Below are 15150 nucleotides of genomic sequence, written 5' to 3'. Positions count from 1 at the left end.
TGTAGAGAGTGGAGATACCAGACACACACAGCAGTACAGGACATGTAGTATCGCACAGTACTGTAGAGAGGAGATACCAGACGCACAGCAGTACAGGACATGTAGTATCACGCTATACTGTAGAGAGGAGATACTACATGTCCTGTACTGCTGTGTATCACACTGTTCTGTAGAGAGACGCTACTAGACACACACAGCAGTACAGGACATGTAGTACCACACTGCACTGTAGAGAGGAGATACCAGACACACACAGCCATATAGGACATGTAATATCACACTATACTGTAGAGAGGAGATACTAACACACAACAGTACAGGACATGTAGTATCACACTGTACTGTAGAGAGACGCTACTAGAAACACACAGCAGTACAGGACATGTAGTATCACACATTACTGTAGAAAGACGCTACTAGACAGCCAATCACTGCATGCACTTCAGAAATACTGGGGTTTTGCCAGTAAATTGGCCACTTTTATTGGTCGGTCATCTACTTATTCACATGTGCTGCAAATCTGGACCTGTATGAGTCTGGCCTCAAGTTACGATTGTCCAGTAGGAATCATTGTACATTGAAGCTATTGTAACCTGAGGCCATTATAGGTTGAGGGACCACTGTACAGTGTGCTGTAGAAGTTTACCATGGTGTTGAGTGCCATGTCATTGATTATGCATATTCATCTAAAGTAAAAAAAAAAAAAATTAAAATAAAAAAAACAATCAGCCTTTGTAGCTTGATCAGACCTTGTCCTTTTCAACATATTCAGCAATTTTCCCTCTATAAACATTTTGCTGGTTCAGCTCTGGTGCTAGTGAATAGGCTCATCAACTCCCAGGAAAAGCGGCCAAAGCTGCAGAAATGGACACTGAGCCGCTGAGGCCATCGGATTTTATTTACTGCCTAACGTCAAAGATTACATCCTCTTACCCTCTGGGGGGGTCAGTTATGTCTATAGTGGCTGCCAGTTGTTGTTGTAGTTGTTGTTTTTTTTTTTTTTTTTTTTTTAATAAATCAAGTATATCGTACGGAAAAATTCTTTTGCGATCGCTTAAGCCTATCTCGCACATAGGTTAAATCGGTGCACAACTGTTTAGACGAACGATCTGTGAATTTTTTGCTAACGACCATTTAAGAACATGTTGTAAGATCAAAATCAAAAGATCAAAATATCGTTCGTTATCGTGCAAATTTGAACGATAATCGTTCCGTGTAAACGCAGCATTAGGTAGCCATATATATGTGATGGATGTTGGCTGGACATTTTTTCTGCTGACCTCCATGTCTCCTAACCCCATACACATGAATGCTCCGGCCAGCCAAGCCTTTACATGGCCTGAATGGAGAGAGGAGGAGTAAGCTGCTTAGCTTCACAGCAAGCAATTGGAATTTTGCAGACTGTTGGATAAAACTGGAGATTGTGGAATAAACCCACAGCAGTCTGTAGAGAACATGTAGGTGTTGGTCGGGTCTGATTCTGACAACCCCTCTAATCCACCATCATTGGGCTTCATAGGTGCCAGATTGTTTTAGAGAGATATATAAAGCAGACTTTGCTTTCAGGATGAATGTTCAGAAAACAGTGGTAACTATTGAATAGGAGACTGTGTGTTCTCTCTGCTGAGACCTCATCATTCCATATTATAGTATAGTTCTGTGCTGAGAACAACCGCTGCATTATCACATGCTGGACTCAAAGAGTTTCTCTCTATAGCTTAACGTCTTCCATGTCTTTGAAGCTATGTGTTGTGTTGCAGCTCAACTTCATTTATGTGAATGGGGCTGCAATACCAAACACAACCTGTGGACAGGTGTGGTGCTGTTTTGGAAGAAAGCAGCCACATCTTTCTCATTCTAGATTTAGAAGGATTGTGACCAAATCTAAATTTAGTTGGGCTCAAAGCATGTAACTGGTCACGGTAAACTGGTCGTATTTTTAATGGGAAAAATCCTAAATATGTTGGCGTAGAAGCTGTGATTATTTCTGCCATACTTTGCAGCCAATATGAGGGCTTATTCTACAATGAGGGTTATCGACATAACTAGCTGATCGGCAGGGGACCAAGAGCTGGGACCGTCACTGATCATGTGAATAGAGGAAGAGATGGAACAGCGCACATTGCGCATTCATGGCCGGTGCTCCAACCATTATGGACATTACCGAGCTCCACACTGTGACTAAGCGATAATTTCTCATTGTGGGATAACCCCTTCAAGTATGTTGTGTATTTTGTGGGTGGGCCTATATTGTAGGTATGCTGTGTTGTCCCCCTGGTCGCCAGGCACATGAAGCAGTTAATGTTGGGATTATACGTTGCGTGTAGTGGATTGTTTCGGGAGCCAAGCTTTAGTGATATGACCTTTTAAGGTTGTATTTTGGGGCTGGATTTTCCAGGAAGTCTCTCGCAGCGGTGACGCTCTTGGATCACTTGTTTAGGTTCAACTGTAAACACAAATTATTACAAAGTGACAAATGTCTTGTTTCCACATCATTTCGAGACACGTGGAGGAATGTTCCTAAGCCAGACACACATACATGTGATAATCGGACCTTAACCAATGTAACATGTCTTTTCTTCAGTCGTGTAGTTCCCATAACACTGCATGCAAACGATCCCTGTGTTTAAGGGGGAAAAAAATTTAAAATCAAAACAGCACAATCTGAATAGACCTATAGGTATAGAGTATAGGTCAGTGGGGTCTATGGCTACTGCTTGGATTTTTTCATCTATTAGGCGACATGAGTCAAAGTGAATCTTTTTCTTTCAAATCAATTGGTGTCAGAAAGTTATATAGATTTGCAATTTCCTTCTATTTAAAAACCTCCAGTATTCCAGTACTTATCAGCTGCTGTATGTCCTATGGGAAATGTTGTTTTCTTTACAGTGTGACACAGTGCTCTATGCTGACATCTCTGTCCAAGACCGAAGACAGCAAATCCCCATAGAAAAACCTCTCTCGCTCTGGACAGTTCCTGTCTCGGACAGAGGTGGCAGCAGAGAGCACTGTGTCTGACTGGAAAGAATAAACCACTTCCTGCAGGATAAGTATGGGAAGACTTGAGAAGTAAATTACAAATCTGTATAACTTTCTATATAACTTTCTGAAACCAGTTGATTTAAATGAAAATGGTTTTTGCTGGACAACCCCCTTAATACTTCCTGTCTTTTCCCTCCAACCCAGACAATCGCTATTTCTTTTTACAGCTTGTTTCTACAGAATATGCTGGATAAACATCTTTATCTGTACTTTTTAAAGACTGCCATACACTTTATTATGTGGCTCGGCCTTGTGACCATGTCACAGCGAGACATTTGTGTTCCCTATGGAGAGGAAATAAGCTCTGGTACTGCCTTATCCCTCCCAAAAGGATCTGGCAGCAAAAATCCATCATACCTAATCCTTCTTTTCATCACATGTCAGTACAGAGGTGGTGGTGGGCCCTATAGACCTTATTTTATTGGCCAGGCCTGTTGCTATTGGCTGGTTCGGACATGTTTAGCATAAGGTGTACCTCACGTTTTTCTATACAGATTCCCCAATTAATACTGCCCCAGACAGTAAGAATTCCCCTTCACATGTATAGGTTGGTGACTGGGTAGGTAGGACCTTCCTCGTTCTGAGCACTGGGTCCTCTACTTATAGGCAGCGTGATGCATCAATGCAATTAATATGTGGTGGGGCAGGGAGATGCTAATTCAGCATAGTGTTTAGCTGCATGCGTGTCTTAAAGTGTCACTGTCGTTATAACTTTAAAAATCTAAATCAACAGTAGATGTGATATAAAGCAAGTTTGCAATTTACATTCATTTTTTTTGTGCTGTAAAACAAAGCTGTACTTACGAGAAATCCAGGTCCAGTCTCCTGAAGGCAGATTTTCTGACCTGTGCTGGTTAAAAAAAACAGACTAAACACAGGAATTCCGGCCAGTACAGAGAGGCACCGCTCAATGTGTCCCAGTTAACATGACTGCCTTTTCTCTGTGAGCGCTCAGATGGCCTGGGATACACAAGACTTCCTGTTTTCTGAGTGTTTCCTGTTCTTTGAGAAAAAAAAAGTCAGAAAATAGGGAGTGCCGTGTTTTACCTTGATAACTAAAAAAAATAAATAAAGTAATGAATGGTTGTTTTCAGATACCAACCCCCCCCCCCCCCACAATCCTTTATATGCTTAAAGGGGTAGTGCGGCGCTAAACAATTATTCACAAAATAACACACATTACAAAGTTATACAACTTTGTAATGTATGTTATGTTAGTGAATGGCCCCATTCCCCGTGTTTCCCCCCACCCACGCTAGACCCGGAAGTGTGGTGCACTATACTCACTGCATCTCGTGTTGACCCCCGGCCGCCATCTTGGGACAATGACGTCTTCTTCGGGAGGCCGTCCGAACCGCTCCATCCGTCCCTCATGTCGGCCCCCCTCTGCCGCGTCATAACTGTGCTCAGCCGCGATTGGCTGAGCACAGTTATGCTCAGCCAATCACAGCTGAGCTGCTGATGACGTGGCAGAGGGGGGCCGGCATGAGGGACAGCAATGTAAGCAAGTCTTCAGCCGGCCTCCCGAAGACTACGTCATTGTCCCAAGATGGCGGACGGGGTCTACACAAATGCACCAACACTTCCGGGTCTAGCGTGGGTGGGGGGAAACACGGGGAAGGGGGCCATTCACATACATAACACACATTACAAAGTTATATAACTTTGTAATGTTAGTTATTTTGTAAATAATTGTTTAGCGCCGCACTACCCCTTTAAGCTGTGGGAGATTCTAATATTAACTGGGGGGGGGGGCACAGTTGGGGTGGATTTTCCTGGCATGTAAATCCGCACTACAGTTCACTGCAAAGTTAGGGTATGTTATCAGATTTGTTATATGTGGATTGCTTGACCAATGTCGCCTATTGGATTGCAGTGGGTAATCTTTACCAGCATTCTGTAACAGGAAAAGCTTACTTTTTCCATTGCAATGTACAGTTCTTTGTTGTGGATGCTCGAAACAGAAGTATAAACTCATATTTGAGTGTGATGCAAATAACACATATACATAAGCAAGTTTTGACAAAAAAAGATAAAGAAAACCTACTGGAGCAGAACTATTTTGTGTAAGTTGCAGTTTAGTCTTCATTGAGAGCCTTTTGCCAGTGTGACGTATTGGGCAGCATAAGCAGCTATATAGTATACAACTGCATATGTTGGAGCTCTATGTTTGGCGTGTATATATCAGAACATGTTTCCTGTATATATTTAGACTGTAGTGTATAAACCAGGTCTGGACAGAGCCTAAAATGTGCACTAGGCTTTGGTTCCTCTTATTTGCACATACATACGTGTCCTGCAGGTGGAGTTGTTGTCTTCAAGTCGCTCCTGAATCATTCTTGGCTTCATTTGGCTGAAGAGGCCAAACCCTATCTAGTTGTGATATTTATCAGGGCTCCAAGGTTTGGGAGCCTTCCTTAGGTTTGGCAGCGGCACTTTCTTCACAAACTTAAAAAAAAAATTAAAAAAAAATTTACCCTAAAACTATCAGAAAACTACCAAACTGCTTCCTGACACGGCTTGTGAGAAACTTTTTTTTTTCTCTTATGAAGTCATGCAGTTTATAAGCAATATACTTGTATTGGGGAATTACTGTGTTTTTATGATATGCACAGTCCTTGATCTTCAGAAGTGTTTCTGCGTTCTTGCCCCTCATCAGTACCGAGCAGGGTGCTGGCTGCATGGAGAGATGCCCAAGGGGTTACCGATTCTCGTCGAATAGATCCATTCGTATATGAAGGCATATTTTCAGGCAATTGGCTATGGAGAAAAAGTATGCAAGATAGTGCTTTTACAAAAAGTTTTAGTTTTTTTTAAATAAAAAAATTGGAAATGTATCCAAAAGTTCATTGATATTGTATTTTATGAATGTCTCTTCTAAACAATCTAGTATACACAATGCACAGAATTATGAAATCCCAGACTCCTATTATTAGTGACATAACCTGCATATAAAAGACTATCGTATTAAGAGATTTTCCTTCAAAAAGGTTGTCACTGGGGTGCGGCAGCCTATACCTTGCATTACAATATACCCTATACACATTTACATTTCTTCACACCTTCCTATCTTGTACATTTGATAGGAGCTGTGGCAGGTATAATGGGGTTTTCATTAGGTATTAAAGGGGTATTCCACTCAAACATAACTTTTGATATGTTTCTGTCCATGGCGAGACTAACAGTTCATTCAATACTTTTATTATCTATTCAGTCTCCCCCTGTTCTGAGTTGCTGCTTTTTGCTGAAAACACAAAAATCTGTGTGTGATACCTTCTCTCTGCCCCACATCCCCCCCCCTCCCTTCTGAGACAGATGATGTAAACAAGTCCCTGACTGACTTTATCTGCAACATTGTAGCTTCTCTGTAATGCTGGGAAAGTTAATCACTGTGAGTTCATCAGCAACTTGACCTCAGAATAACCCTGCCAGCATTACAAAGAAGTTACAGTGTTGCAGATAAAGCCAGTCAGGGAGTGTTATGTATAGGTTACTATTTTATAAGGGCTGCACGGACATCACTAACCATGTCTGTTCAGCCCTTGCTGCATGATTATTGTGTCGTATATGGGCTCGGTAAGCAAACACTGATCTACCAGATCGGTGCTCGCTTACACCAAGTCATTGGCCGTTTATTCTGGCCCTTAGTCCAACTCTTGGCAGAAGACAGCTGTTATTATCTTTGATCTTGCAGTCGGATCAGGCTGCCATGGGCCTCACCTGGCTACACCTGACAATCAAAGAGGGTCTAAACAATAAGACCCTGAGAGGCCTTAAAGCGTATGTACCATCAGGTATGCAGTATTACCCATGCGGTTGTATTCACGGGTACTAGGCCAGGGGTGAAGCACTGGAGGCGGGCTGGCCTGCCCCCAGTGGGAGTAAACCCCCTCCCCTCTATGATGCGGCTCCATGGGAACCGGACTGTGGTTCAAAAAAAAGAACCACGGCACCAGCTTCCCTACGCCGGCGCCGTTCTATACATGGGCGATACCTAAAGCGAATGTACCTGATACCTGATAGTACATTCGCTTTAACTCTTGACATTGTTGTTTGACGTCAGAAGTTATTGTAAATGACAGTAACACTGTAATATATACACTGTTCGGGCTAATGGCAGCCAGCAAGGTGTATTTTACACTTGCGTTAAATATCAGAAAACCTGAGCTCTGATTGCTATGAACATATAGTAACTTGCTTAAAATGTGTGACCAGTGTTGGGTGACTTTACATCAGCTGGTATCCCAGTAGCCTGTTCTGCTGATCTGGCACGTGCCGCACATTATTGTAGAAAAGTGTGTCCTCAGGATTTTAGCTAAGGTGTCTATTCTTACAATGCAGATGGTTCCTGTCTGACGGCAGGTAAGACATGACCTCACTTAAAATCTCTAAAAGAAAAGTTTCAGAGTAGAATCTGTGCGTCCTATCTAGATTTGGCGCGTTGTCTATTAAGCCATTTCTGCTATGTAGGCATCTTTATATTCCTGTATATTGTTCCTGCTGTGACTTTTTGTTCTAAACTCGACTAGTTGAATAAGTTCCATGTCCCCAGTAATTGATGTATATGTTCCTCTCCTTTCTAGCTGCTGCAGCTCACTGAGTTCTGATGGTTCCTCGCCTGGCTGCCTACTCAGCTCATCTGCTCCGGCTTCCTGATATTAAGATAGATGCACTGAGCTCCAGCACATCGCCTCGACCTGACTGCAAGCATGTAAGCAGACTACTGATGCCACCATCTTCATTCTACCTATTATACCTTTCACCTTTAAGCAAAGATAAACCTTCCACTTCTATGAGGTTTTATCAGCTTTTATACAATGTTTCTTAATATCTCAGGCTGTCAGTGAATGGAAACATTCTTGCATTTATCCTGAATCTGGAAACCTGTAGATTCTCCATACTGCCCAAACCTGAGAAGTGGATACATTAAAGGGGTACTCTGGCGAAAATCTTTTTCTTTCATATCAACTAGTGGCAGCAGTGAGGACTGTGTCAGTCTGGAAAGAATACACCACTTCCTGCTGGACATACAGCAGCTGATAAGTATGGGAAGACTTTTAGATTTTAAGATTTTAAAATAGAAGTAAATTACAAATCTATATAACTTTCTGAAACCAGTTTATTTGAAAGAAAAAGATTTTCACCAGAGTACACCTTTAACCGCAAGTCTGTGATTCCCTGCCAAGGTTTATACACCAGCACAAGTTCAGGTCTCTCTTTTGTCCTCATACATTGTTACCGTGTATCATTGTATAAGCCTATTAAGCTCACAGAGCATTGTCTAGACTGGATTAAATTCTGTTGATCTGGACCAGGATTTGAGCGCTGGATAAAAATAAAAATTCTCATTCACAGACTGCAGACAATGAATATGAAAATGGAAAACGGTTAAAGCACTTAGAATTTCATTTTTTTTCCGAGGCGAAACATTGATCACTCATTCTTAGGATAGGCTGTTAGTGTTTGATCAGTGGAAGTGGTCTGGGATCCCTGTCTCAGGAAAATGAAGTGATGCTTCATTGTTTAGTCAGGCGTAATGACTTTGACTTGAGTATGAGCAGCTACTACAGATGAGCTCCCATGCTTGGGGAAACAGTCGGTAAGCCCCACTGTTTCACCCCACTCTTCACAAAATAGTCTAAGGATAGGCCATCAGTGTGTTAGTTTAGGCTATGTTCACACTGAGTCATTTTGACACTTATTTAATGATGGAACCTGTGGTAAAACTGAAATATACATCTTATTGTGTTTTCTGGGCATCTGTGTTTATAGTGGATTTATGCATTTATTAACTTATAACAGATTATCCAGTGTTCACATAGTATTCTGTGGCTTTAATGGTTTTTCATGTACAGGATTATTATTGCAATGTGTAAAAGACCATATAAACGGATTCTTAGAGGGGTTAAAATAAAAATAAAGGATAAAAACATTCCTCATGGATCCAGTGTAGATGTTTCAGATGTTCCCTGTCAGTCATTGTTTAGAAGCTGCTGGTCATGACCAATCAGTGGCCTCAGTGGTCACGTGCCGTATTCTGCCACTGCCATTCTGTATTGTCACCTCTGGAAACATCTGCACAGGATTGGTGGAGGATTGAAGAGTTTTTAGTTTTTTTTTGCTTTTTTATAACATTTACAGCTTTTGTTATTCTTCCTACCCACCAAACAAACCCTTTAAAAATGTAAATTCAGACCTGCCCGGATTGCATGCTAATACTGCGCTAATTATAATGGGACAAAAGAGAAGATTCTGCTTTGATTGTTCGGCGGCATCCTCTTTTGTGAGGATTTAGATACAGCCTTTCATCAATGAGAATCCAGTTAATGACTTGACGGGATAAGTGGAAGCGCCTAATGACACCGGGCCTCATGTATGTTTCATTAGTTGTCTCACAAATTTACAAAAATGGAAATAAAAAAAAAGTGATATTGTCTGGTTCTTTTTTTTTAGTTTTCCACCCAATGTTCTATTTCTTCTGAACCCTAATAATTGGCTTGTCTATTGTCTGACTAGTCTATTGCCTCCTAGTCTGCTGAATATCTCATGAGGGATATGTATTGTCTGCCTGGTTGATCATAGTAAAGGGCTCATTAACTTTAAGAATGTGGCTGATCTATGGGAGCCCATATACAGACTTAGCAGTGTAGTCCCCTGGTGATCATCTTTGTATTTACTGCTGTATAGTTATATGACGGGCCCATTTTGTGAAAGAGGTTGTCCAGAGGTTTGTTTTTTATATTTTAAGTGTTTCTAAAAAACTGTGACCAGAGCTTGACTGTTTGCCAGTAGTGCACAATGTGCACTACTGGCAGACAGTCAAGCTCTGGTCACAGCCTCTGAAATGGAAAGAATGTGCACTGCACATAGGGACTTCCTCTCTTAGTTGGCTGGCCAGTAAGCACAGCACATTCTTATCTTTGTTATGCCATGACATAGTGACAGTGGCAGCGAGGCTGGTGCTGTGCTCGCCCGAGAGAGTTATCAAACATGGTGCAAAGTGAAAGTGTCTCAGTTGCCCCTAGCAACCAATCAGATTCCACTTTTCATTCCTCACCGATTCTTTGAAAAACGAAGGTTGAAATCTGGTTGCTAGGGGCAACTAAGACAATTCTAATTGACACCAGTTTGATAAATCTCCCCCATAGTGTCTTAAAATAAACCTAGATATACACAGAACAGATCACTTTATACTGCTGGAAATTATAGGTTCTTTGAGACGTTGTTGTGTGTTCCTTATTTTTGTAAATATCTGATTTCTTAGTAGAATGCGGTGAGAAAACAAACAATGACACACATGCAAATAGTCGTCTTTTTTTCCTTTCAGCTTTGTTGGTAAGAAAGCTCCAGATTTTTAAAGGGGCTATCCAGCGCTACAAAAACATGGCCACTTTCTTCCAGAGACAGCCCCACCCTTGTCTCCAGCTGGGGCGGAGTTTTGCTGCTCAGTTCCATTAAAGTGAATGGAGCTTAATTGCAAACCGCACCTGAACTGGAGACAAGAGATGTGTTGTCTCTGAAAGTAAGTGGCCATGTTTTTGTAGCGCTGGATAACCCCTTTAAAAATCTGGAGCTTTCTTACTGGATAACCCCTTTAAGTTTTATCCAGGTCTCTTCCAAATCAGCTCTGAATAATATACAGGAAAAACACAGCTATGCGCTGTGTTTTTAAATAGCACTTCTTTGTCATCAATTACTAAAAAAGACAAAATATTGTATGATTGGCGGGTAGTCTGCAGCTACCAAGCCATTGGGGTACTATCCCCTTATTGGGAAGAGATGTTATTTGGGCATTTGGAGTGCGTATATTTTAAATCCCACTAGGGTTTTACTTTCAATATGAGCCAATAAAGGTTATATTTTACTAGTGGGAATTAGCTCTGATGAGTTTTGGGCTTATGGCCCTTTTGTAAATAGATGTTATATATCCATCAGAGCATATTCCTTTCAGGCACATTTAGGGTTGTTTTTGGCTACCTATAGTTAGGCTCAGTCCATCTCTAGTAACAGAACAAAATGGAACATATGACATAGGAAGTCCAGGGATCTCACGAACAGGGACTTGAGTATCCCGTTGAAATGCATTGGAGGTGCACATGTGTGATCACTGCTTTATTCTCTATGGCAGTTGGTAGAGATAGCAGAGTATGGTGCTCGGCTATCTCTGGCAGTTGTCATATGGAATGAATGGAGTGGGGGGTCCCTGTTTTTAGCAGTATAAGTTGTGCCCTGTGAATAAACAGTTAAAGTGTCACTGTTATAACTTTCAAAGTCTAAATCAACAGTAGATGTGAAATAAAGCAAATTTGCAATATACATTCATAATTTTTTTTATCATGCTGTAAAACAAAAATGTACTTACCAGAAATCCAGGTCCAGATTGAAAAAAAAAAGAAAAGACTAAACACAGGAGAGTCCCGGATCCCTGTGTCCATCAGTCACATGACTACCTTCTCTCTGTGAGAACTCGGCCTGGGATACACAGGACTTCCTGCTTTCTGACTGTTTCCTTTTTTTCTTTTTTCTTTTTTTAGAAAAAAAGTCCGAAAACAAAAAGTGCAGTGTTCTCCATGATAACTAAAAAAATAAATAAACAATGAATGTAAATTGCAAATTTGCTTTATATTACATCTACTGTTCATTTAGATTTTAAAAGTTGTAACTGCAGTGACACTTAAATTTCTAATATTGTGACAACAATGTATACATGGCAGTAATGGTTTAAGTGATCCTGTCACCCCTTTACTCTCTGTTAATTTCATCAGCGGACAGTGTCGACTAGGGGGGCTTCACAGCAATTGGGTTCCATCTCCCTACTGTGGAGGGGCACAACTGCTTTGCATCTCCGCCTCGGTTACACTGTAAACCGAAGAAATGAAGCAATTGAAGAGCAGAAAGAAGATACAAGTTTTATACAGGCATATATGAAATGTGCAGCATCTTGTGGATGGTGCAGAGGACCGCACATAGGGTAAGGGGGTGACAGTATCACTTTAAATGGCTTGTGAGTACAGCCATGTGCTCATTGGGTGTTGTGTAATATTACACTGCTGTAGGGTAAATGTGAACTTGTCAGCTGCTTCCCTTTTCAAATGTACAAAATGATCAGTAATGAACAATGGGAAAATGATTTCGTCATATGCAAAAAAAAATAAAAAATACTGCACCCTTGTTTGTGTGACCAGTTTTAAGCATAACATGTTAGGTAAGCAGTGAGCACCTATAGATTGCTGCATTTCCCACCAGAGCTGCGCCCTTTTGGTTGTTTGCTCTTAGTTTTGGGCTTCCTGCATGATGATAATATAAAGCAGCCGAACACTATAACTTTCACTTTCTTGTCCCAAGTCATTCTTCTCGGGCCACTCCTTACAGGGCAAAGGCCTTTTTACAAGGGAAAAAAAACTTGTCGTTTTCCTGCTGAAGAGATTTAGTTATTTGGGAGGATGGCGACAGATGGCAGCGGCACAATGTGTGTGTTATTTTTTTCAGCCTGAAATCATTTTATGTTCATGTTCCTGAAATATGTCTGCAGCTTGTCTGGTCCTTGTGTTTTATATGGAAAGGTTGATTCCATTAAAAGGCTATTTTGGCAGTAACATTGTTAGAAAAAAATGCTCATCACTAAGTGCTGCAATAACATTGCATACATGGGGGCACATGATGCTGCAGCATTTACATGCAAAAAGAGACCACCAGCACCAGTAATTGGCTATGACACCATGTGTACAATGTGTGGAACGCCATTGCAGCACTTCCCGCAGTCCTGTTGTTGTTGTTGTTGTTTTTTTTTTTTTTTTTTTTTACACTATTTTTTCTTTTTTCATTTCCTGTTTTTCTCTCATTGCCAGATTGACATCAGATTTGTGGTGCCTGTGTGGTTCACCTGTATAGAAGTAAGTGTGCCCATAACTGACACTTATTGGCAGATTCTGCCCCTTTTGGCGGGAAAATACTGATAATATGATGTTTATGGCCCATCATAACATTAGGTTCTTGTCAGATTTTACCACAGTTGGCAGCATTTGCCAAAGAATATTCATGACACCGCACAGCACAACTTCTATGAGATTGGTGGAACATGATGGTGAACTCTGTCATTTATTGTGAGAGAATGACCGTAGTGCTTTCATTGGACCAACGTTATCTCAGGAGTAATGGGAACAAGAAACAAACAAAAAGAGAAGTAATAATAAAGCTTCTGATCCTCCTCCACTATTACAGGGTCTCACTGTTTCTGTGGCTCATGGTGATCCTCAAAATCCCTCACTTAGATCCTATATTTTAAAGAAGTATGCTAACTAAAATCTGAAAACTATTTCATAAAATAGGATTATGTCTGCACCAGTTTAGTCAACTGTTTTCTGGTCCCCAATGACTTTACTGTATAGTGGATGAGAACATTAGTGATTGACAGTTTTTTTTTTTTTTTTTATATATATAGACCTAATATTCTGTCAGCCACAGGGGCTGCAAACAAGCACTGACCTGAGAGATATACATATATTTGTGCTGTCCTTGTCCAGATCACAAAGTTGTACATACTTACCTAGTGCACTGCTGCTGTGATCCGGGATTCTTTTCCTCCACCTCTCCTGTCTAGTCGCTGTATCTCAGGCCAGCCAGCCTCTGTGTCATAATGGAAGTCTATGGGAGGCTTGCACAGCGCACAAGCCTCCCATAGACTGCCATTAAGACACAGAGGCTGCATTCCGACAGTTATACTCCATGTGAACGGAGCTCAAAATGATAAAGTTCTTGCAGCCACTAGGGGGTAAGATACTGCTGTATTTTTGCGTTCAATGAATGCAGTAAGCTCCCTCTAGGGGCGGCTGCAGGTAGTCTTTACTTTATAATTCTACTCCTTCTACTTCTACTTATTGCATGCAAATACTTCTCATGAGCACTCTTCCTTCTGGCTGCTCAGACTCTGTACAAATAATCATATACAGTCTACTCACTTTCTAGTACCCATTCAGCCTCTGAAAATACTATGGATTTAATTCTTCTCATCTTGTACCAGATATTTAGTACCCTTTGCACATTGGTTAACCATGCAGTCTATGTGTCTGGATTGCTGTGATCCATCCTGGCACTCTCGCCCTTTTTAGAAATAAAGCTCTTGAGTCATGAAATAGTGAAGTATTAACTTTGTGATGTAAACCACTTCTGTATGGTGAATCATTTCTGGGTCTCATAATGCAGCCAACAGTGTAAACAATGGAGGTTTTCATTTGGTTGCCATGTGTATATATCTAGAGCCGTATGTATATCGCTACTGGAATTTGGATTTCTGTCCTTTTTACTGTTATTAAAAATATCACAAATGCAATCTGGCATGTTTATGTATTAAATTCTGAAGGCTAGAGACAAGAAGACGTCATGCTGGAAACCCATTGGACCATGTTATAGTCAGTGCATGGTGGCCATTGTGCGCTGCGTGTTTCTGTACTTTACCAGGGCCAGCACCAATGTAATTTTCCTTCTGCATCTGTGACTACAGAAAAATACAAAATAAACGCTCAACGGAGATGTGTATGAGCTGCTGGAGGGATGTCTAGAGAGCTACAACATTAGTTGTGCTGATACAGGATTAGAAAAATGTGGTTTCTTAGAAAAACAGGGCCTTGCCTGTCCACAGGTTGTGTATGGTATTGCAATTCAGCTTTATGAATGAAAATAGAAGCAAGCTGCAGTACCCTATGCAACCTGTGGATAGGTGTGGCGCTATTTTTTTTTTTTTTTTTAAGAAACTAGCAGGAACATCAGATGAGAGAAAGTTCCACACACATGTTATTTATATAGCATATTTAGTTCAGACTGGATACATTGTAGATGACTGATATCCAATATATGTAAAAAAAAAATAAATAAATAAATTTTTTTTTTCTTTTGTAGTCAGTCAGTGAATGGTCCTGAAATGTTTATATCACATACATATACTGAAGACTGCATTGATATCCCATATTTTTTGCTGCAAATATATGCTCTACACTTTAATTTAGAGGTTCAATGGAGTGAATTCTCAGTTGGCATTAATTTAGCTTCTTCACCTTCAAGGCCTTAGGGGGAGCTATATTCCCGCTTCCTATGAGCATTCTCAGCCCTGTG

The 15150-nt window shown here is 40.9% G+C and overlaps 1 protein-coding gene across 3 annotated transcripts in view; it reads left to right on the top strand.

Annotated features, from left to right (window-relative positions):
- The window catches only part of FRYL (FRY like transcription coactivator), a 209078-nt gene that overhangs the window by 43213 nt on the left and 150715 nt on the right, over positions 1-15150 (top strand). For 2 of the 3 annotated variants that reach the window (XM_069977609.1, XM_069977607.1), the window contains one exon: positions 7626-7753. The gene's annotated coding sequence lies outside the window, so the exon portion shown is untranslated. Of the gene's footprint in view, positions 1-7625; positions 7754-12914; positions 12936-15150 lie in introns of those variants that run through there. The other variant, XM_069977608.1, reaches the window with a different exon arrangement.

This window comes from Dendropsophus ebraccatus, chromosome 7 (assembly GCF_027789765.1).
Source record: "Dendropsophus ebraccatus isolate aDenEbr1 chromosome 7, aDenEbr1.pat, whole genome shotgun sequence".
Taxonomy (NCBI): domain Eukaryota; kingdom Metazoa; phylum Chordata; class Amphibia; order Anura; family Hylidae; genus Dendropsophus; species Dendropsophus ebraccatus.
The sequence above is the reverse complement of the archived record's forward strand: the minus strand, read 5'-3'. Positions and strand labels throughout refer to the sequence as shown.